We start from the raw sequence: 23,254 nt of genomic DNA, 5'->3' as shown, positions 1-23,254 counted from the left end.
AGATAGTTGTCTTGAGAAGAGTCACTGGCTGGGCTTTAGTGCCCCCCCCCCCCCCATCAAGGCATGTATGAGATAAAATCAGTGAACAACTAAAGTGCTGCAACTACAAGTCGATGTTTCTCATGTCTCATCCTTCCTGTCTCTGTCTCATTAGAAAAATAAAAAAATTCACGCTTTGCAGAGACTGACTCTGCCAAGGACAGTCCTGAGTGGAAGGTGCCAAAACTTGAAAGAAATTCCAGACACAAGATGCAGCAAAGATGGGACCAGGGGTCTCCCAGCCTCAAGGACTGAGAACCCTGATATGCAAGTCCTCATTGTATTTATTTGTTTGCTTTATCTGCTTATTATAAAGCTTCAGTACACGAGGTAATCATCCTCTGGCACAACAGGGCATGCTTGCTTGTAAGCACTTACTCGGGAGAGATAGGAAATGGCAAACAGTACAGAAGCTTTTTGTGCAGATAATCATGTCAGGGACCCGACGTTACTAAGTCTGCACAAATGATACCTGTTTAAGGCAACATTCTATTCTCAGGTCATTTTCCCATAGCCCTTTAACCAGCACATGTCATTGTTCAAGAGAAATTTGTGGCATAGTATTGAATACTGACATTCTTGAACTTCAATATCCAACTCAAAGTACAACTTCTGAAGAGTAATTTGGAATAGTTACCATTTAAAAACATTTCCATTTGTCACATACTCATGAATCCTCTCTTCATTATGTACTTTTCTTTATATAAAAACATAAACATTAAAAAATAACTTTGAAAATTTAATTTTATGACCAGATTACTTCTGATTTCCACATGACTGTCTTCCTGCAGTAAGCCTCTCTTTGCTTTATCTTGTTTTTTCTTGATTTTTTTTTTATTCTGACAGAAAAACCACATTGCTTTCACCCTTCCCCAGTGTCCAAGTGTATATAGTATAATGTCAATCATGTGCACATTTTGGTGCAACAAATCCCCAGACCCCCGCATCCCCACCCTTCCTGACTGAAATTACACACCAACAGCACCATCTCTCAGCGCTGGTAACCATCATTCTACTTTCTGTTTCTGTGAGTTTATCTACTTGGGAATCCTTGCACCAGTAAAACCATGCAGTATTTGTCTTTCTGTGACCTGTTTATCTCACTCAGCATTATGTTCTCAAGGTTCATCCATGTTGCAGGATATAAAAGCATCTCCTATTTTATGAACCTGTGATATTCTATCATGTAGACACCACATTATCTTTATCCATTCATCTGTCAGTGGGAACTCAGGTTGTATCCACTCTATAGCTGTAGTAAATAATGTTGCAAAAAGCTCTTCTCTGAGACCCAAATTCCCAACAGAAAATTGGGATTATTTGCATTTACCTTCAAACTAAAGCTGCTAAATTGGGTAGTAAAAATACCATGGCCAAATTGGAATTGCAGACAAATACTGCATTTGGGACTCACTTGTACCAAACAAATTTTCATTGTCAACCTCAACTTCTATTATTTATTTATTTATTTATTTTAATTCAATGGGTTGATATGGTTTGCCAAACTATACAGGTTTCAAGTGTTCAACTGAAATTCTATTTTAAATGGGTATCCTGTATTTTAATTGGTTAATTTTATCCAAGGTTGTTATGAAGATTAGACATGATAAAATCTATCAGTCATATATCAAGTTTACATCACATGTGGTACCCATTTTTATAACTTCCATATATTTCTATTTAATACAAGATTTCAGAATTTAAAAAAAAATTTTTTTTGTATTTTTCTGAAGTTGGAAATGGGGAGGCAGTCAGACAGACTCCCGCATGCGCCCGACCAGTATCCACCCAGCATGCCCACCAGAGGGCGATGCTCTGCCCATCTGGGGTGTCGCTCTTTTGCAACCAGAGCCATTCTAGCGCCTGAGGCAGAGGCCACAGAGCCATTCCCAGTGCCCGGGCCAACCTTGCTCCAATGGAACCTTGGCTGCAGGAGGGGAAGAGAGAGAGAGAAGAAAGAGGGGGAGGGGTGGAAAAGCAGATGGGCGCCCCTCCTGTGTGCCCTGGCTGGAAATCAAACCCAGGACTCCTGCACACCAGGCTGACGCTCTACCACTGAGCCAACTGGCCAGGGCCAAAAATTAATTTGATATTGCTATCTTTATGATCTGGGTCAAGCTGTGATGTTGAGCATTTTATCTGACTTCTAACAAACTACAATCTTTGTGTCAAATCTAACCTGGCACCAGTTTTCATAAATAAAATTTTATTGAAACATAACCTTGCTCGTTGACATATGTGTTGTCAATGGCTGTTTTTGTGCTATGATGACAGAGCTGAGTAGTTATAACAAAGACCACATGGGCTACCAAGCCTGAAATATTTACTACTGGGAAGATTTGCTGACCCTTTCCTGGTGCTATTGATAAAATTGTTTCCTTTATGGGTTAATGTGAGGAGAAAACTAAATATATTTAAAGTGCTTAGGACAGCGTTTGGCACACAGTAAAGCAATAAGTGGACGTTCTGGCTATCACAGTAAGAGGGTAAGGGAAACAATAGACTATGTTCTAGTTAAACAGGCATTTGGTAAATTATAACTCATTCTAGATTAAAACTTAGGCAGAACAAGAATATAGAAAACAAAATGTGTATACTAATTAGAACTAATATGAGTTTTAATGCTGGGAACTTGGAGTCATTTTCCTCATAGTGAACAAATATAGAAGTTGATTTTATCACTGTTATGTTTATGGAAGATGTAACCTATGCATTAGGACACACAGACACACACACACAATACCAGAAAAATGAATATTAAGATAATAAAATTGTACTCAAGAAAAACAACCTAAAACACCTAAAGAAGAGTGCTAGATAATGAAAATATATAATTATTTTCTAATATGCCAATATAAATCAATTAGAAGTAAATAAAACTAATGATATCACTTAAGTTAGTAACAAAAAAATGAGCAAAGAATGCACTCTATAAGAAATGAGAACTCATATTAAGAAAAGCACAGCCTGACCAGGCGGTGGTACAGTGGATAGATTGCTGGACTGGGATGCAGAGGACACAGGTTTGAAACCCTGAGGTCACCGGCTTGAGCACAGGCTCATCTGGCTGAGCACGGTGTCACTTGGTCTGTGTTAGCCCCGTGGCCAAGGTGCATATAAAAAGGCAATCAATAAACAACTAAGGTACTGCAACAAAGAATTGATGCTTCTTATCTCTCTCTTCCTGTCTGTCTGTCCTTATCTGTCCCTCTGTCTATCTCTGTCACAAAGAAAAAAAAAGAAAAGCACAAAGGCCTGACCAGGCAGTGGTGCAATGGATAGAGCAGGGGTTGGGAACCTATGGCTCGCGAACCAGATGTGGCTCTTTTGATGGCTGCATCTGGCTCGCAGACAAATCTTTAATAAAAAAAAAAACATTAAAAATATAAAACATTCTCATATATTACAATCCATTCATTTCCTACCACTCATGTTCATGGTTGTGGGTGGCTGAAGCCAATCACAGCTGTCCTCCAGGATACACCAAATTTTTATTGGATAATGCGTAATGTACACGGCTCATTGTATGGCTCTATGGAACTACATTTTAAAATATGTGGCATTCATGGCTCTCTAAGCAAAAAGGTTCCTGACCCCTGAGATAGAGTGTCGGATTGGAATGCAGAGGACACAGGGTCAAAAGCTCGAGGTTGTAGGCTTGAGTGTGCATGTTCATCCGGCTTGAGCGTAGACTCACGAGCTTAAGTGCGGGTTGCTGACTTGAGGATGGGATCATAGACATGATCCCATGGTCACTGGCTTGAGCCAAAGTTGCTGGCTGGAGCAAGGGGTCACTCACTCTGCTGTAGCCCCCTTACCAAGGCACATATAAGAAAGCAATAATTGAACAACTAAGGTGCCGCAACAAAGAATTGGTGCTTCTCATCTCTTTCTCCCTTTCTTTATGTCTGTTCCTATGTGTCCCTCTCTCTGAATCTCTGTCTTTGTAAAGAGAAAACAAACAAAAAACAAACAAACCAAGATAAGAAAAACATGAAGGTCTCCTTGCAGATATAAGCATGTTCACATATGAAAATATTTTCATGTTCTATCATGAGAAATGTTTGAATAAAAGGTACCAAATTCCTGATAATGCATATTTCATCACCAATATCATTCCAGAAAATTCCAATTTTAAGTGAATTTTTAACTGGAAATAATCTTTATGGGGAGAGCCTTTGTTTTGGTACATGACTCAAGGCAGGCAAGCGACCTTCACCTGAGAAGGAGTGGGACTCAGAATAATTGATCTGGACCAAGAACATTGGCTTTTTCCTCCCATGGCTAAGATTGTGAAGTCTTCAGGGAATAGAGGTCATGGATCAATCTGGCTGATTGTGAGCTCTGTGCATTGAGTGCTCAAGGCTAGACTACCATAAAGGATCAGTGTGTCTCCAGGCTTTCAGGGTGCTGGTCCCTGTCCAGCTGGCTTCACACCTGTGCCTCATCTCTCAAAGGTCATCTCTGTCAGGAGGTCTGGCCTGAATCTCAATCTGCCAATACCAGGGACAGAGACTCAGCAGTCAATGCTCAGGAGGCAGAAGAGGGGCAGCAGACTGGCCATTCTTGGTCATGGACCAGCAGAGTCACAGCCCAGCCCAGTGAATGCCATGGGAGACACTGAGGGAGGAAGGACTGGGAGCATTGTTTTTATTGTCAGGACAAGCAGGACATTTGGGGTAGGCAGGTTACAGGGCACCAAATGTGGTTTCTATTTCAAGCACTATGAAGTTTATGTTTTTGGTTCTGGTGGGAGTCCAAGAACTTTCATTCACAGTTCTGCTTTCCTCTCACAATGGTTCTAGCTCCCATAGAAATTACTCCCATGATAACAGAAAATAGGCCTCTTCAGATGGTCTCCTAAACACTCCAAAATCAAGAGGTGTTGATGATGATGAAGAGGAGGAGGAGGAGGTAGACAATGAAAGTGGTCCCAAAGTCATGAACAGTCAATGAGGACCTCCTATGTACCAGGCCCTCAGCTGAGTGTTCTACACCTTGTTTCTTTTCATCTGCATAACTGCTCCCCCAAAAAGAGGAATGCACATTTCTTCATTTTACATATGAATACAGGAGCACAGCATTCAAACATAACCTGAACTAGTGCTTGCGGTAAAGTGGGAGTGAATTCAAGTTGGAATACAGGCATCCAGACTCCACGCATAAGATGCCTGGCCAGTATTCTTTCCTGAAAACCCAACTCATCATTTTACTTGCCAGGTCACTCCACGCAGACCCCCCTGTTCATTGTCCTCCTCCCTGTGAGGATTCCCAGGAGACCTCAGTGGAGAGTGATGGATGCCCCCTGCTGCACTGACTGAAGAAAGGCTAGCTGAGTTCATGGTGCTAAGCATAGGCAAATCAGCAGTTTATAATTTAGGGCAGATCTTTTGCTTGCCCCCACTCCTAGATTTTTCTTGAACTGTCTTCTTCCTCCTTCATTTCTGAATCTTAGCTCTTCTCAGTCTAAAAGAGACCTATTACAGGTGTTGGTTTTCATTCTTAAAAACCAAAAATCAGTTAAAATATATATCTCAGCTGTACATTCAGTTAAGACCTCTGAACTTCTGTGTTAAACTTCCTGAAGTGTTGGGAAACAGTAAAGAAGCTTAACATATAAGCAGCAGAGTCTTACAATTTAGTTGAATTTTGTCCGCTATATAATCTTGTACAATAATGGGCAAATTCTGATGTCTCTGAACCTCAACATTTTCATCTTAGTTGATTCCTGTTGCCATAACTGCATTTTTGCAAAGATTAAATATAGTGGAAATTTCATATGTGATCAATGTACATAGAAAATTCAAAATAAATTTTAGATATTATTATTAATATTAACAGTCTCTCTTTATGCACTTTGAATAAAATATTGTGTGATTTGAAGGTATGCATTTCCTTGGATCTCTGATGGGGCATTCTATTCTATCCTTATGCAAGTAGATACTGAGTATATGAACAGGAAATGACTGAATCTCATTAATTTTTTTTAATTTTTTTATTGATTTTTAGGGAGAGAGGTGAAGGGAGAGAGAGAAGAAAAAAAGAGAGAGAGAAAACAACATTGATTTGTAGTTTGACTTAGTTGTGCAGGCCCTGGCTGGTTTGCTCAGTGGTAGAGCATCAGCCTTGTGTGTAGAAGTCCTAGGTTTTTTTTAAAATTTTATTTATTTATTTATTTATTTATTTATTTATTTATTTATTTATTTTTTGTATTTTTCTGAAGCTGGAAACGGGGAGAGACAGTCAGACAGACTCCCGCATGCGCCCAACCGGGATCCACCCGGCACGCTCTGCCCACCAGGGGGCAATGCTCTGCCCCTCCGGGGCGTCGCTCTGCCGCGACCAGAGCCACTCTAGCGCCTGGGGCAGAGGCCAAGGAGCCATCCCCAGCGCCCAGGCCATCTTTGCTCCAATGGAGCCTTGGCTACGGGAGGGGAAGAGAGAGACAGAGAGGAAGGAGGGGGGGGTGGAGAAGCAAATGGGTGCTTCTCCTATGTGCCCTGGCCGGGAATCAAACCCGGGTCCCCCGCACACCAGGCCGACCGGCCAGGGCCGAAGTCCTAGGTTTGATTTCAAGTCAAGGCACACCAGTGAAGTGTCTATTTTGCTTTTTTACCACTCCTTTTCCTTTTTCTCTGTCTCTCCCCCTCCCACAACCATAGCTCACTTGAGCAAGTTGGCCCAGGGTGCTGAGGATGGCACCATGGCCTTGCTCCAGGTGATAAAACAGCTCTATTGCCAAGCAATGGAGCAATGGCCTCAGATGAGCAGAGCAATGCCTCACAGAGGGCTTGCAGATTAGATCTTAGTTGGAGCTCACTCAAGAGTATCTCTCTGCCTCTTCACCTGTCACTTAATAAAAAATAAAATAGCCCTGGCCAGGTGGCTCAGTGGTAGAACATTGGCCTAGCATGTGGAAGTCCAGGGTTTGATTCCCAGCCAGGGTACACAGAAGTGCCCATTTGCTTCTCTACCTTCCCCCTCTCCTTTCTCTCTATCTCTCTCTTCCCCTTCTGCAGCCAAGGCTCTACTGGAGCAAAGTTGGCCCAGACTCTGAGGGTGACTCCATGCCTCCACCTCAGGTGCTAGAATGACTCTGGCTGCAACAGAGTGATGCCCCAGATGGGCAGAGCATCGCCTCCTGGTGGGCATGCCAGGTGAATCTCGGTCAGGCGCATGCAGGAGTGTGTCCGACTGCCTCCCTGCTTCTAACTTCAGAACAATACAAAGAGAAAAGAAGAAAAAAATAATCAAAGACTTAGTTGTGCATTCACTGGCTGCTTCTTATATATACATGCCAAAACTGGGGGGGGAACCCACAACCTTGGTGTATCAGGAGAATGTTCCACCCAACTGAGCTGCTTGGCCAGGGCTGAATGTCTTTAATTTCTGATTCCTTGGAGCCTATACCTTTGCACAGAGTAGGCAACAAAAACAAAAACAAAGAAATCTCTTTTAACTTTAAATAGACCCTTCATTCACACAATTGCAGAGTAGGCAATAGGCTTCCCTCCCAGAGCTGCTTTTCTCCCTGTCCTTTCATCCCTTCCAGCAATATTTCACAGGAGTACAGAAAAGATGCAAAGGGGATTATGTGCATCTATGACATGAACTTCCTCTGAACCTCTTACTTTCCTTTTATAAGACATGCATCATTCACTTTCCAAAAATTGTATTAATTTTAAATAATGAAAACTTTAAAGGATGGAGAAGGGCAGGATCAATCTGACTTCATGGGCTGAGACACTTAGGATTTCACATTCAGGATGTCATGTCATTCCACGTTCAAGTTTCCTGGGACAGCAAAGGCTTTGATCTCTCTGCCATGTAATTATATAAAAGTCATTAAATATTTCCTAAGGTTAAATTTATCAATAAGTGGTTACTGCAATAACAGTTTAATTCCGATTACAATATGGTAGCTGGATGTTAATTGCCAAACTTTGGGGCCTATTTTCTTCCCATTTCCAGGTAAAAATGTCATCAGAAAGAGGCTATGATGTTTATACACACTCTAAGTTTGCTGTGTGAAAGATGTGGGACTCAAATGTTCAGCCCCTGAGTCCTGACCCAGGACTCTGTTCCTCAACTAGAGCTGAACAATTTTTTTTCATGCCTGCTTTGTCCAAGATGAGCAAACAGAGGCAGAATCATTGGTTCCTCCTATTGGGACTCAGTGAAGTAACTGTGAATAAGGGAACAGAACAAGTAATTTACAGGGGTCTTTCTGGAATAAATATTGTGGTTTATAGGCTTTTCTATAAATAGCATTTTTTTCCATCTCACTTTGGAAATCTGATACGTGCAAGCAATATTTTCTCTACAAATTGAGCAATTCAGTGGGCTATCATGACATGACTATTACTAGACAGACTTCAGGGAAATCCTGGTTCTAGATTTCAGCAATAAGAGCAGGTAATTGATTGTATTTGATTTTTTGGAGAAAAATTTAGGTAAATATTAGTAAAATTTAATGTGCACTGATACAATGTAAACAACTATACCTCACATATATCTTACTGACATTCTCACTTGTGTGATATGAAGACATACAACTTTGTGTAGAATTTTCAGTATAATGAATTAAAGAATAAAATAAAGTCTATCCCTCTGGCAATATTATGCAACAGCTTAAATGTTTAAAATAGATGCTTATAATTTATAGAAGTACTAAAAAATGAAGTTTTAATGAGAACATTTCAAAAGAGCATGTGTAGTATTACAGTTAAATTTTCACGAACACTGTTTATGAGCACAAAATCAATCCTAACACCATAAAAGTATAAGCAGAAAAATATCCCCACCAAATTCCCTGACAGTGGTTGACTCTGTGGGACAGGGATAGCAACAAAACTGAAATTTTTTTGGAAATATTGTGAATATAAAATATAAGTTCTGCAAAACTATTACTGAAAGGCCACATTTTTAATATGGAAAGTGGATGTCAATGATAATAATAAATATTATTATAATTATTTTTAATTTTTATTTTTTTATTATAAATAAATTTTTATTTTAATGGGGTGACATCAATAAATCAGAGTACATATATTCAAAGAAAACATGTCCAGGTTATCTTGTCGTTCAATTATGTTACATACCCATCACCCAAAGTCAGATTGTCCTCCGTCACCTTCTATCTAGTTTTCTTTGTGCCCCTCCCCCCCCTCCCCCTCTCCCTCCTTTCCTGTCCCCACCCCCTGTAACCACCACACTATTGTCCATGTCTCTTAATCTCGTTTTTATGTACCACCAATGTATGGAATCCTGCAGTTCTTGTTTTTTTCTAACTCGCTTATTTCACTCCGCATAATGTTATCAAGATTTCACCATTCTGCTGTAGGTGATCTGATGTCGTCATTTCTTCTAGCTGAATAGTATACTATAGTGTATATGTGCCCCATCTTCTTTATCCAATCTACTTTTTTTTTACAGTGATTAAAAGCCTTTAAGCAAACTCTTGGCCAATACAGCAAGAATCCATAAAAGAGTAGTGTCCTTAACATGTTCGCCAAGTCCAAGTTGGTCCCATCACCATGCCAAGTCCCTGAAAAATGCAACCCAACCACAGTTCAGTCTGTTAGGAGCTGTCACAGGGAGCAGGAGTCCAGGAAAAGTCCACAAACAGGAAAACTTCGCATGGCACTGGAATTGTTGTCACAATTTTATACTTTGCAGCTCACGTCCAAGTCCCAATGACTGCTGCTTCTAGCTGGTAATGATTTAGGTAGACTGGAAAAGCCGTCTGCAGCATGTGTGAAGATGGAGCTTCTGTTCTCCTCTGCCTGGAGAGATGAGACCAAATTGCTTTTTCCTGGAGCTCTGCAAATGTGGCTTGGTAAAGAGAACCTTGGGATACACTAAGCTGGGTGGCAAAGGTAGATTCATAATAGAAGTTGGCAAAAGGGGAAAAGAGAGCTCTAAAATTGGAGTAGGTCCCAGCCTGAAATATGAGTGGGGCATTGAGGTAGGAGGAATAAAGGAAACACTATATATTAAACAAAGCAGCAGAAAATAGGGCTATCAACACCCACAACAGAGATCTTCGAGGGAAGAATAAAAAACCTGACTATTCAGGCAAGACATAGTTACGTGGCCCTTATGCAAATGAGATCAGTTTACCTGCTTCCTGGAAGAAATACCCTAGGCTTGTCCACAGTATTGTAGATGGGGCCGATGGCCCTGGGCATCTTCAGCCTTCAGTGGCAAACCCCAGCATTCTGGGCAAGGTTAGGTCATAGGTGGCTGGAGCAGGGCTGGAAGAGACTGAACCTTCCCTTAGAGAAGCGAGGGAGAAGCCTGCCTTCCAGTGTCCCTGTTTCCTCACAGCAGAGGCATGTAAGTCTGGCAGGCTTTAGCTCAATGACCTTCCTTTCCACTACTGAAGCAGGACCCAGATGGCATCCTATGAGACCCCTTTGGGGCATTGGAGCCTTTAAGCGCGTATCCTAAAAGCTGGTAGTTCCCCTGATCTCTATTGGGTTTTTTCTGCCTCTTGGTATCTTAAAGGCCATGGTCAGGAGATCTCGTTGAGGGGTTTGAGGATCCCCATCTGCCTATATAAATCTTTTCCATATATCTGGAGCTATTTGGAAAAAGACAAAACAGTGTTATTAGCTGGATCAAATAAAGAAGGCAGTAGTTTGCAGGAGAAAAAGATTTGGTGTCTCCTGTTCATCAGCATTCAAAAAAAAAATTTAAAAAAATTTTAAGTGAAAAGCATGATATGGTTATCCCAAAAGGAGTTCCAGGATATGACTCCCCCCTTTTAAATTTTTTTAAATTGACCTTAAAATATTTGCTGGGTACACTTTAATAATACCTTGACTTTAAAGATTGTAAGAATGACAAAATACAGTGAATGCTTTTGCTCCATATGCAGGAGCATTGTCAGTTTAACCAGTTTAGGAAATCCAATAATAGAACAGTGCATACAGACAATGAGCTATAACATGCTTAGCAGCCTCTCCTGTTCTGACAGAGGTTACTATAAATCCAGAACATGTATCCACTGTAATGTGGACATAGGACTGTTTGCCAAATGAAGGTATATGAGTAACATCCATTTGCCAAAGTTGTCCTGGTATGGGTCCTTGAGGGTTAACTCCAAATAAAGGGGCAGATTGTACTATAGGACCCCTTGGACAGGATTTTCCAAATCTGCTGTGCTGCTTCCTGAGAAAGTTAAAACTGTTTACACAGGGCTGCAGCATTCTGGTGATGAATAGTATAAGACTGAATTTCTCGATCTGTCATGGTTGCTCCAAATAATTTTCTTTTGGATAGCTTGATCAACAAGGGCATTCCTAGGCCCTGGCCGTTTGGCTCAGTGGTAGAGCATCGGCCTGGCATGCAGGAGTCCCAGGTTTGACTCCCGGCCAGGGCACACAGGAGAAATGCCCATCCGCTTCTTCAACCCTCCCCCTCTCCCTCCCCTCTGTCCATCTCCTCCCCTCCAGCAGCCAAGGCTCCATTGGAGCAAAGTTGGCCTGGGCACTGAGGATAGCTCTGCAGCCTCTGTCTCAGGCGCCAGAATGGCTCCGGTCTCAACAGAGCAACACCCCAGATGGGCAGAGCATCCCCCCCGGTAGGCGTGCTGGGTGGATCCCGGTCGGGCGCATGTGGAGAGTCTGGTTGCCTCCCTGTCTCCAACCCCAGAATAATACAAAAAAAAAGGGGGGGGCATTCCCTTGTGCTAAAGCTCCAGGGAGCATGGAGTGAGCTCGAGTATGTCCTATAAAACATGGAACTCTATGTTGACATACAAGTCTTTGAAGAAGGAGGAACTGCTGAAATAGTTTATCAGCATTTGTCCCTAAGACAGCAGTCTTTATAGTGGAAACAACCATAAGTAAATATTTGCTGTCTGTATATAGATTAAAGGGGGAATATGGCAAATGCTGAAAAGCCATGATCATGGCATATAATTCTAGAATTTGAGCTGATTTTAAGTTGACAGTTTCAGTATAAAGTTGTCCATTGATTTGCAAGAGCTATTTGCCATTTAATGGAAGTTTCCCAGAGCCATTGTTGTTGATCCTTTGAAAAAAGGAACAACAATAATTTTGAGGCTCAAAACCTATAAGCTGTAAGGGTCGCCTATGCCCCTTGATAATCCAGGAGGCAACAAGATCAAAATACAAAAGTGTATTCCATGGGCTATTAGATGGTTCAATGTGCCCAAGCTGTAGCTGCTCTTGTACCAATTGAGCAGCTGCCCTAAGTTTCTCCTGAGAAAGGGGCCATTGGTCTACCCATACAGGATTATCTGATTTCCAAGTAATTGGGTCTGCACAATGCATTATTGAGGTAGCAGGAGCTACCAAGGCCCCTATGCTAAATTTTGATATCCTAATCCACACCTTCTGGTATTGGGTGCCATTTCTATGGGGGTGAGAATTTCTCGCTTTTCTTTCCCTAGTCCCTTGGTGGGCAAAAATTCCCGATCAAGCATCTGAGCACTGAATAAACCATTAGGACTGACAAGCAACGCTTCCATATTTTTTAAAACATCTCTACCCCACAAATTAACTGACCATCCTGGGAGCACATAAGGCTTAAAAAATCCAGAATGGCCTGACCAGATGGTGGTGCAGTGGATAGAGCGTCAGACTGGGATGCAGAGAACCCAGGTTCAAGACCCCAAGGTCACCAGCTTGAGCACGGGCTCATCTGGTTTGAGCAAAAAGCCCACCAGCTTGAACCCAAGGTCGCTGGCTCCAGCAAGGGGTTACTTGGTCTGCTGAAAGCCAGTGGTCAAGGCACATATGAGAAAGCAATCAATGAACAACTAAGGTGTTGCAATGCGCAATGAAAAACTAATGATTGATGCTTCTCATCTCTCTCCATTCCTTTCTGTCTGTCCCTGTCTATCCCTCTCTTTGACTCACTCTCTCTGTAATAAATAAATAAATAAAATTAAATTTAAAAAAATCCAGAATGACCTTTTTAATCTTACCAATGTAGAAAACTCGAACTTTGTTGAGGGAATTTACTCTGCCCTATACCTTGTATTTCTGTGGGTGCTGCATGAGTGGGCCAGGAAGGAGGCCAATGTAGCTTAGCAATAACAGATACATCAGCTCCGGTATCTAAAAGTCCTTTAAATTTATGCTCATGTATTGTTAGTCCCATTTTAGTGCGTTCCTGACCTATTTTTTTTTTTAAATCCAATTGGCAAAATCAGAGGAGCCAAATCATCACTTTGCTTGGGGCCTTTTTTGAAGGATGTGGCCTGAGAAGCAGAATTAGCATCCTTATACTATTCTTCTAACTGCCTGAATTAGCCGTGAGACATATTTTTTTTATTATTAATTTTGATGGGGTGACATTGATAAAATTGTCTTCTGTCACTTTCTAACTGGTTTTCTTTGTACCCCTCCCCTCCCCCAAATGCCTCCCTCTCCTCCCCCCACCCTGTGCATGTCTCTGAGTCTCATTTTTATTTCCCACCTATGTATGGAATCATATAGTTCTTAGTTTTTTCTGATTTACTTATTTCACTCCGTATAATGTTATCAAGGTCCATCAATGTTGTTGTAAAAGATCCAAAGTCATCATTTCTTATGGCTGAATAGTATTCCATAGTGTGTGTGTGTGTGTGTGTGTGTGTGTGTGTGTGTGTGTGTGTATATATATATATATATATATATATATATATATATATATATATATATACCAAAGCTTTTTAATCCACTCATCCTCTGTTGGGACACTTGGGCTGTTTCCAAATCTTTGCTATTTTGAACAATGCCGCCATAAACATGGGGGTGGCATTTCTTTTTTTCAAACAGTGCTATGGTGTTCTTGGGGTATATTACTAACAGTGGTATAGCTGGGTCAAAAGGCAGTTTGATTTTTAATTTCTTGAAGAATCTCCATACTGTTTTCCACAGTGGCTGCACCAGTCTGCATTCCCACCAGCAGTGCGGGAGGGTTCCCTTTTCTCCACAACCTCGCCAGCACTTATTCTGGGTTGTTTTATTGATGAGTGCCATTCTGACTGGTGTGAGGTGATATCTTATTGTGGTTTTAATTTGCATTTCTCTAATAATTAGTGATGTTGGGCATTTTTTCATATACCTATTGGCCATATGTCTGTCCTCTTTGGAGAAGTGTCTATTCATTTCTTTTGCCCATTTTTGAATTGGATTGTTTGTCTTCCTGGTATTAAGTTTTACAAGTTCTTTATAAATTTTGGTTATTAACCCCTTATCAGACGCATTGTCAAATATATTCTCCCATTGTGTAGTTTGTCTTTTTATTCTGTTCTTATTGTCTTTAGACAATAAGAATCTTTTTAGTTTGATAAAGTCCCATTTGTTTATCCTGTCTTTTATTTCACTTGCTTGTGGAGACAAAGCAGCAAATATATTGCTGTGAGAGATGTCAGAGAGCTTACTGTCTATGTTTTCTTCTAAGATGCTTATGATTTTACGGCTTACATTTAAATCTTTTATCCATTTTGAGTTTATTTTTGCCAATGGTGTAAGTTGGTGGTCTAGTTTCATTTTTTTGCAGGTAGCTGTCCAATTTTCCCAGACCATTTGTTGAAGAGGCTGTCTTTACTCCAATGTATGCTCTTACCTCCTTTACCAAATATCAGTTGTCCATAAAAGTGTGGGTTTATTTCTGGGTTCTCAGTTCTGTTACATTGATCTATATGCCTGTTCTTATGCCAGTACCAGGCTGTTTTGGGTACAATGGCCTTATAATATAACTTGATATCCTGAAGTGTGATACCTCCCGCTTTATTCTTTCTTTTCAAGATTGCTGAGGCTATTCGTGTTCTCTTTTGGTTCCATATAAGTTTTTGGAATATGTGTTCTATATCTTTGAAGTAAGTCATTGGTATTTTAATTGGTATTGCATTGAATTTATAAATTGCTTTGGGTAATATAGACATTTTAATGATGTTTATTCTTCCTAACCATGAGCACAGAATATTCCTCCACTTGTTTGTTTCTTTTCTGATTTCTTTTATCAATGTTTTATAATTTTCCAAGTACAAGTTTTTAGTCTCCCTGGTTAAATTTATTCCTAGGTACTTTATTTTTTTGGTTGCAATGGTAAAGGGATTGATTCATTAATTTCTCTTTCTGACAGTTCATTGTTAGCGTATAAAAGTGCCTCTGATTTCTGAGTATTGATTTTATATTCTGCCACCTTGCTGAATTCATTCATCAGGTCTAGTAGTTTTTTGACTGTGACTTTATGGTTTTCTATATACAATATCATATCATCTGCAAATAGTGATAGTTTTACTTCTTCTTTTTCAATTTGGATGCCTTTTATTTCTTTTTCTTGTCTGATTGCTGTGGCTAGGACTTCTTGAACTATATTGAATAAGGGTGAAAGGGGGCACCCCTGCATTTTTCTTGATCTTAAGGGGTTTACTTTTAATTTTTGCCCATTGAGTATTATATTGGCTGTGTGTTTGTCATAGATGGCCTTTATCATGATGAGGTATGCTCCCTGTATTTCCACTTTGCTGAGAGTTTTGATCATGAATGGGTGCTGGATTTTATCAAATGATTTTCTGCATCTATTGAAATTATCATGTGGTTTTTCTTCTTCATTTTGTTTATGTGATGAATCACATTGATTGATTTGCGAATATTGTACCAGCCTTGCCTCCCCAGAATAAATCCCACTTGATCATGGTGTATGATTTTTTTTCATATATCGCTGGATCCGGTTTGCTAATATTTTGTTCAGAATTTTAGCATCTAAATTCATCAGGGATATTGGCCTATAATTATCTTTTTTTGTGTTGTCTTTGCCTGGTTTTGGAATCAGAATTATGCTCTCCTGATAAAAGAAGCTTGGAAGTCTTTCTTCCTCTTGAATTTTTTGAAATAGCTTGAGAAGGATAGGAGTTAGTTCTTTTTTTGAATATTTGGTACAATTCACTTGTGAAGACATCAGGCCCAGGACTTTTCTTTTTTGGGAGTTTTTTGATAACTGTTTCAATCTCATTTGTTGTAATTGGTCTGTTTAGGTTTTCTGATTCTTCCAGATTAATTTTTGAAAGATTATATGTTTCAAGGAATTTGTCCATTTCATCTAGGTTGTCTAGTTTTTTGGCGTACAGTTCTTCATAATATTTTCTTACAATATTTTGTATTTCTGTTGTGTCAGTTGTTATTTCTCCACTCTCGTTTCTAATTTTATTTATTTGATTCCTCTCTCTCTCTCTTTGTTTTGTGAGTCTGTTTAAAGTTTCATCGATCCTATTTACCTTTTCATAGAACCAGCTCCTTGTTTCATTGATTTTTTGTATTGTTTCTTTAGCCTCTATGTCATTTATTTCTGCTCTGATTCTTTTTATTTCCTTCCTTCTACTAGCTCTGGGCTTTACTTGCTGTTCTTTTTTTAGTTCTTTTATATGTAGGGTCAAGTTTTTATTTGAGCTTTTTCTAGCTTCTTGAGGTATTTCTGTAATGCTATAAACTTCCCTCTCAGGACTGCTTTTGCTGTGTCCCATAAATTTTGAGTTGATGTATGATCATTATCATTTATTTCTAGAAATATTTTAATTTCTTCTTTGATCTTATTGTTTACCCATTCATTATTTAATAACATGCTATTTAGTTTCCAAGTGTTTGAGTATTTTTCAGTTTTTCTGTTGTGGTTGATTTCTAGTTTCATGCCCTTGTGATCAGAGAAAGTGCTCGATATGATTTCAATCTTCTTAAATTTGTTGAGACCACTTTTGTGTCCTAACATGTGTTCTATTCTAGAGAATGTACCATGAGCGATTGAAAAGAATGTATATTATGCTGTTTTAGGGTGAAAGGTTCTGAAGATATCTATTAAATCGAGTTGATCTAATATGTCCTTTAAGTCTGCTGTTTCTTTGTTAATTTTATTTCTTGAGGATCTATCTAATGATGTTAATGGGGTATTGAAGTCCCCTAATATTATAGTATTGCTGTTGATCTCGCCCTTTAAATCCATCAAAGTCTGCTTTATATATTTAGGTGCTCCTATATTAGGTGAGTAGATATTTATAATGGTTATATCTTTCTTTTGGATTGCTCCCTTTATCATTATGTAGTGATCTTCTTTATCTCTAACTATAGTCTTTGTTTTAAAGTCCATTTTGTCTGATATAAGTATTGCTACCCCAGCTTTTTTTTCATTTCCATTTGCGTGAAATATTTTTTTACATCCTTTTATCTTCAGTTTATGTGTATTTTTTTTATTTAAGGTGTGTCTCTTGTAGACAGCATATGTATGGGTCCTGTTGTCTTATCCATGCAGCTACCTTATGTCTATCAGATCATTTAATATATTTACATTTAAGGGTGTTATTGATATGTAATTTTTCATTTCCATTTTATTATTTAAAACTGTATTTGTTGTTTCCTATATTCTTTTTCTCCTCTGATCTTTTTTTTTAAAGATTTTTTTAATTTATTCATTAGAGAGAGAGAGAGAGAGAGAGAGAGAAGGGGGAGGAGCAGGAAGCATCAACTCCCATATGTGCCTTGACCAGGAAAGCCCAGGATTTTGAACTGGCAACCTCACTGTTTCCAGGTTGATGCTTTATCCACTGTGCCACCACAGGTCAGGCTCTCCTCTGATCTTTTTACAAGAGGTCCCTTAGCATTTCTTGAAGCCTTGGTTTGGTTGTAGTAAATTCCTTGAGTTTTTTTTGTTTTTTTGTCTGTAAATCTTTTTATTTCTCCTTCAATTTTAAACGATAGCTTTGCTGGATAAAGTAGTCTTGGTTATAAGCTCTTGTTCTGCATTACTTTGAATTTTTCTTGCCATTCCCTTCTGGCCTCAAGTGTTTCTGTTGAGAAGTCAGAAGTCATCCTTATGGGGGCTCCTTTGTAGGTGATAGTCTTTTTTTCTCTAGCAGCTTTTAATATTTTCGCTTTATCACTTAGCTTTGGTATTTTACTTATGATGTGTCTTGGTGTTGATTTCTTTGGATTTCTCTTTAATGGAGTTCTCTGTGCTTCCTGAACATGTGAGATGTTTTCCTGCCCTAATTGAGGGAAGTTTTCAGCTATGATATGCTTGAACAATGTCTCTATCCCTTGTTCTTTCTCTTCTTCTTCAGGAACCCCTATGATGTGGATGTTATTTCTCTTCATGTTGTCACAGAGCTCTCTTAGAGTTTCCTCAGACTTTTTGAGTCTCTTTTTTTTTCTGCTCTGCTTTTGTGCCTTTATTTATCATGTCCTCTAACTCACTGATTTGATTCTCTACTTCATTCATCCTGCTTTTAATTCCTTCCATTGTGTTCTTTATTTCAGATATTGTATTTGTCATTTCTGAATGATTCTTTTTTATTATTTCAATGTCCTTTTTTATATTTGCTATCTCTTTATTTAGGTTTTCTTAATGACCATCTATTGTTGTTCTAATATCTTTGAGCATCCTAACAATCATTATTTTAAACTCTGCATCTGGTAATTTGGTTATATCTGATTCATTTAGGTACTTTTCTGGGGATTTCTCTTCTTTCATTTGTGTTGCATTTCTCTGCCTCAGCATTTTTTTTGTATAAAGGAAGGTTTTGGCCCCTGGAGTCCACAGTGTGTGGCCTCTGTGTTCCCTAGGTATGGTCTGTCTGTAGGCCCCACCACCCCCTCTTCTGGTGCTGCCTAGGGCTTTTGGGTTTTGGCGTTGCCAGTGCCTTCCCACTGGGGCTGTTGTTGTGGTTTCCACCTCTCTTTCATGGGAGTGGCTGTGCTTATGTGCTTGGGTGCACAAGCCTTGGTGGTCTTGGCATTTGCCCCACCCTCATTGGTTGGCATTATGCTCGGCCCTGAGGGCAGTGGCGAGCACCTTTGCTCAGCTGCCGGCCTTTGCCTATTTCTGGGCTTTCACCCCGCCCTTTCAGGAGGAGCCTGCTCGTGGAATGGCTGCTAGCCTTGGCTCTACTGGCCAGGCAGGACTGCATGCCCATGATCAGCTCAGTAGCAGAACTCTGCCTGTTCTGGGCTTTTGGCTCCACCCTCATGAGAGGAGCCGGCTCCCAAGTCAGGCCACAAGCCTTAGTTCCATAGGTGGGGCAAGGCTGTGCTCCTGATCCCTTGCTCAAGGGCTGGTCTCCACCCCTTCCAGGGTTCCCGCCCTTCTCCCATGGGCTGGATTACAGGCTGCCGGCAGCTGGGCTTGACTGCTTTTGCACTCCTACTCCTCCCCAGCTGGGCAAGACTGAGCTCACATGTGAGCCCAGTGGTGGCCAGCAGGCTTCCGCCCCACCAACAGAACCATTCCTCTGCATCTCACCGCTGCCCGCCCTCCGGGGAGCCCTCAGCCGTGTGGGTGTGGGCACTGCAGCTTGGACCCTAACACTCACTACTGTAGAACAGAAAGCTCCCTCCTTCTAAGCAACTCTGCTCTGAATGCCGCAGGGGAGCTTGTTTTGCTGCTCTCCTGCTTCCCTTTGCTGGTATTGCTGTTTCCAGGGGAAATATTCACTTCAGATTTGGGGAGTGACTTGACCCAGGGGTTAGGGTGGCTGTCTCCCAAAATGTTTCTCCCTGTGCCTCCTAGATTACACTCTCTTCCTGCTACTCTGGTATTCTCCTCTCTCCCAGTCCCCTGGAGCCCTGGGTGAGTGGTTGTGAGAGAGGTGTTCTGCGCAGTCCCTTTAAGAAGAATCCTGGGCCTGAGCAATCAGACTCTTTCTCACAAACAGTATCCTGACTTGTTTCCAGCTAAATACTGTCCTTACGCCTCTTCTGGGCTCTAGGGCTTCAGGTTGGGGCTTTTTTCCTGGGGCTCAGGACCCTCCTCTCTCTGCTAAACTCACTTCCCGCCACGCAAGTCTCTCCTGGCTGCCGTTTGTTCTGGGGAGCTGGGCATCCCTCTCCGCGTTTCTGTTTTTCCTACCAGTCTTGGTGTGGCTTCTTCAGTGTTCCTTGGTTGAAGAGTCCTCTTGATTTAGTCCAAAGTTGGTTTTTCCAGATGATAGTTCTTAAAATTAGTTTGTAATCCACTTTGGTTCTGGAAGGTGGATGTTGGCACATCCGACTACTCCAGCACCATCTTGTCTTCCTAAATAATAAATATTATTAATGAGACTTTCACTAAGTGGCTGGAAATGTTCTAAGGCAATGACTTTCTGCTCTGGCTGCACGTTAGATCACCATTTGACTCACATGTAGGCAGTCTAATTTAACTGGTTCTAGGCTGTGGATAGAGCATCAGTAGATTTTAAAAGATCCACAGGTGATTATAATGGCCAGTAGGGAGTGATAGCTACTGGCTTATATTTGCTTTAATTTAATTTCTTTCAACAATCCTACAAAGTAGGTTTTATTTTTATCTTTATTTTAATGATGTAGAAATTGTCCAAGCTTTTGTTATATTATTTGCTGTGCTTTTCTCTTGCATTTTCTCAAATTAATTCCCATTGCTACTTGCCTGGGGAAAGGAAGTCTCAAGTTGTCCCCTAGGACCTAGCATGTGAAGAACTGTAGGTCTCTTATTAGGATGATTTGATATAAAACATTCTTAACTAGGCTAGGAAGACTGAGTTTCAGACATCGCTTTGGGCAGTGGTGGGATTCGGCCAGTTCTCACCTGTTTTGGCAGAACCAGTACCTAATTTTTTGTAGAATTTGGTGAACAGGTTGTTAAAATGGCACTTGTAATCAAGGTTCTCTCTAAGGTGAGTGCCTGGGCAGCTTCCCAATGTGGATATCACATATTTACATTTCTTACTCTTTTTTAATATTTATTTACTCAAAGCATATTCTAAGTGCCCGTAGTAATGTTTATTCTGTCCATAGGTGAAAAATATTGCGAGTGTGGACATCAATCAAGAAACAATATGGAAATATCTTAAATAAGTTTTATTTTTTATTGTCAGGTATTACTTAATATTTTTATTAATATTTTTAAACTCAATTCAGTTTTGTGTACCTATTTTATTGTTCTTATTTAAGTATTAAATGCATTAAATAATAAACTCCCTTTTAGTATACCATTTTTTTTATACTTAATACAGTCATTATGGCAGAGAACCAGTTGTTAAATTATTTACATCTCACCACTGCCTTTGGAACTTTTCTGTGGTTGTAAAACCTGAACTGTAAATAAGGTGGTTGATTTGATGAGAAAACAATGCTTCCAAATCTTAGAACAAGGATCATGTTCAAATGCTTTAGCCAAGGTGCTAAATAACAGAGAAAAGCAAAGCAAAGAGCAGCTTCAAACACAGAGACTCCCTGAGAGTGCATAGTGTTGATACAAATAACCCTGCATAAAAAGCCTGAAATATCTAATATCTGAAAAGACTTTTAAAAGAAAATTCACATACTTGAGTGAGTGTTTGTTTCCATTGGGGATGGATATTGGAGAAATCAAATAAGAATAAAAATCCAGAAAAACTATCATAGAAAGATTATAGTTGATTAATTAAAATTGATTTTAATTTAGAATACAGGTTATCTTATGAACATATGTAAGTGTTCCAAATTAAGGAAATTTAGTGCATTGTATTTAGGTAAATTAAAGTACATTGCTTTTTGTATCTTTTACCTGGAGTAATTTCTTTTAAGGAGAAAAGATATTTCTTAATTCATGCATTTCTTTCAAGGGAGGAAACTAATATTTACTGTGTTCAGGACTTCATTAACTTCATTATCTTAGTGTTTCTAAAGTAGATACATATAGAAACAGGTAACTAGTCAAAAAGTCAATGACAACGTCCTCTGAAGTTGAGTTTGCCACCACTGGGAAATAACTCCCGAAGTTCTGGAGTATGTGTTTCATAAGTGTGAATGCTTTACTTTCATTTGAATTAATCCAAAAGATAGATTCAGTAATAACTGCCTGTTTAGTTATTTCATTTATTCCAACCCCCCCCCCCTTTTTAGTGGTGTCTCAGCCCCATGAAACTAAAGAATCTAACACGTATCTCAGAGTTCTTCCTCATGGGTCTGTCAGATGATCTGGAATTGCAGCCTTTGCTCAGTGGGCTCTTCCTGTCCATGTACCTGGTCCCCCTGTTGGGGAACCTGCTCACCATCCTAACCATCATCTCAGACTCCCACCTGCACACCCCCATGTACTTCTTCCTCTCCCACCTGTCCTTGGCTGACATCAGTTTTATTTCTACTGCCATCTCAAAGATGATTCTGGACATCCAGACTCACAGCAGAGTCATCTCCTATGAAGGCTGTCTAACTCAGATGTCTATTTTTTTTTTGGAGGCACAGATAATCTACTGTTGACTGTGATCTCATTTGACAGATTTGTGGCCATCCACTACCCTCTTCACTACCTGATCATCATGTACTCACGCCGCCGTGGCCTGCTGCTTTTGGTGCCATTTTTCATCAGCCTCTGGACTTCTAACTGCACTACTTGATGGTGTCACATCTTACCTTCTTCATGGATGTGGAAATACCTCATTTCTTCTGTGACCCTTCTCAGCTACTCAACCTTGCCTGTTTTAAAATCCCCAACAATAGTATATTGATCTATTTTGTTGGTGCCAATTGGGTGGTGTTTCACTCTCAGGGATCCTTTCTCTTATAATAAAATTGTTTGCTCCATTCTGCAAGTCTCATCCTCAGGTGGCAAGTATAAAGTCTTCTCCACCTGTGGCTCTCACCTGTCAGTTGTTTGTTTATTTTATGGAACAGGCTTTGGTGTGTACCACAGTTTTGCTGTCCCAGTTTCTCCCAGAAAGGGAGCAGTGGCCTTGGTGATGTACATGGTGGTCATTCCCATGTGGAACCCCTTCATCTATAGTTTGAGGAACAGGGACATAAAGAGGGCCATGCAGGGGCTTTTCAGAAGAACAGTCTAATCTGTGCCATCTTTTTCTGATTTTAGGATTAAAAAAGACAGTAAAACCAAATACTTGGAACTCAAAATTCTACCATTCAGCTTTATAATTTTTTTATTTCTTTGCTTTTCAATCTTCACATTATCTCCTATCTGAATATTGCTTCATTTGGTATATATTTAATGAGCTCAAGTGATTAAAATGGCATGATTGGATCATATTGTAGCTACAGAGTGTTCTTTATTTCTCATTTATTCCTGGCATCCTAGAGAAATGCACTAGTCTTTTTTTAATTTCTTAATTTTTATTTTTTGTAATTACAATGGCCAACCCTTTCTAAAATTCATGACTATTGTTCATAGAACTTTTATATTTTTCAGATCTGTGTAAGAATACATGCAACTGGTTCTTAGTTTTGGCTTCATATTGGAATAATTTTGGCTGCTTTAA

General features: G+C 39.9%; 1 pseudogene; it reads left to right on the top strand.

Annotated features, from left to right (window-relative positions):
* Positions 1-19,016: 19,016 nt before the first annotated feature.
* On the top strand, positions 19,017-22,825 carry LOC136319364 (olfactory receptor 7E178-like; annotated as a pseudogene).
* The last annotated feature ends 429 nt before the right edge of the window (positions 22,826-23,254 follow it).

This window comes from Saccopteryx bilineata, chromosome 1, assembly GCF_036850765.1.
Source record: "Saccopteryx bilineata isolate mSacBil1 chromosome 1, mSacBil1_pri_phased_curated, whole genome shotgun sequence".
Lineage (NCBI taxonomy): Eukaryota > Metazoa > Chordata > Mammalia > Chiroptera > Emballonuridae > Saccopteryx > Saccopteryx bilineata.
This window is presented reverse-complemented; position numbering and strand designations above follow the sequence as displayed.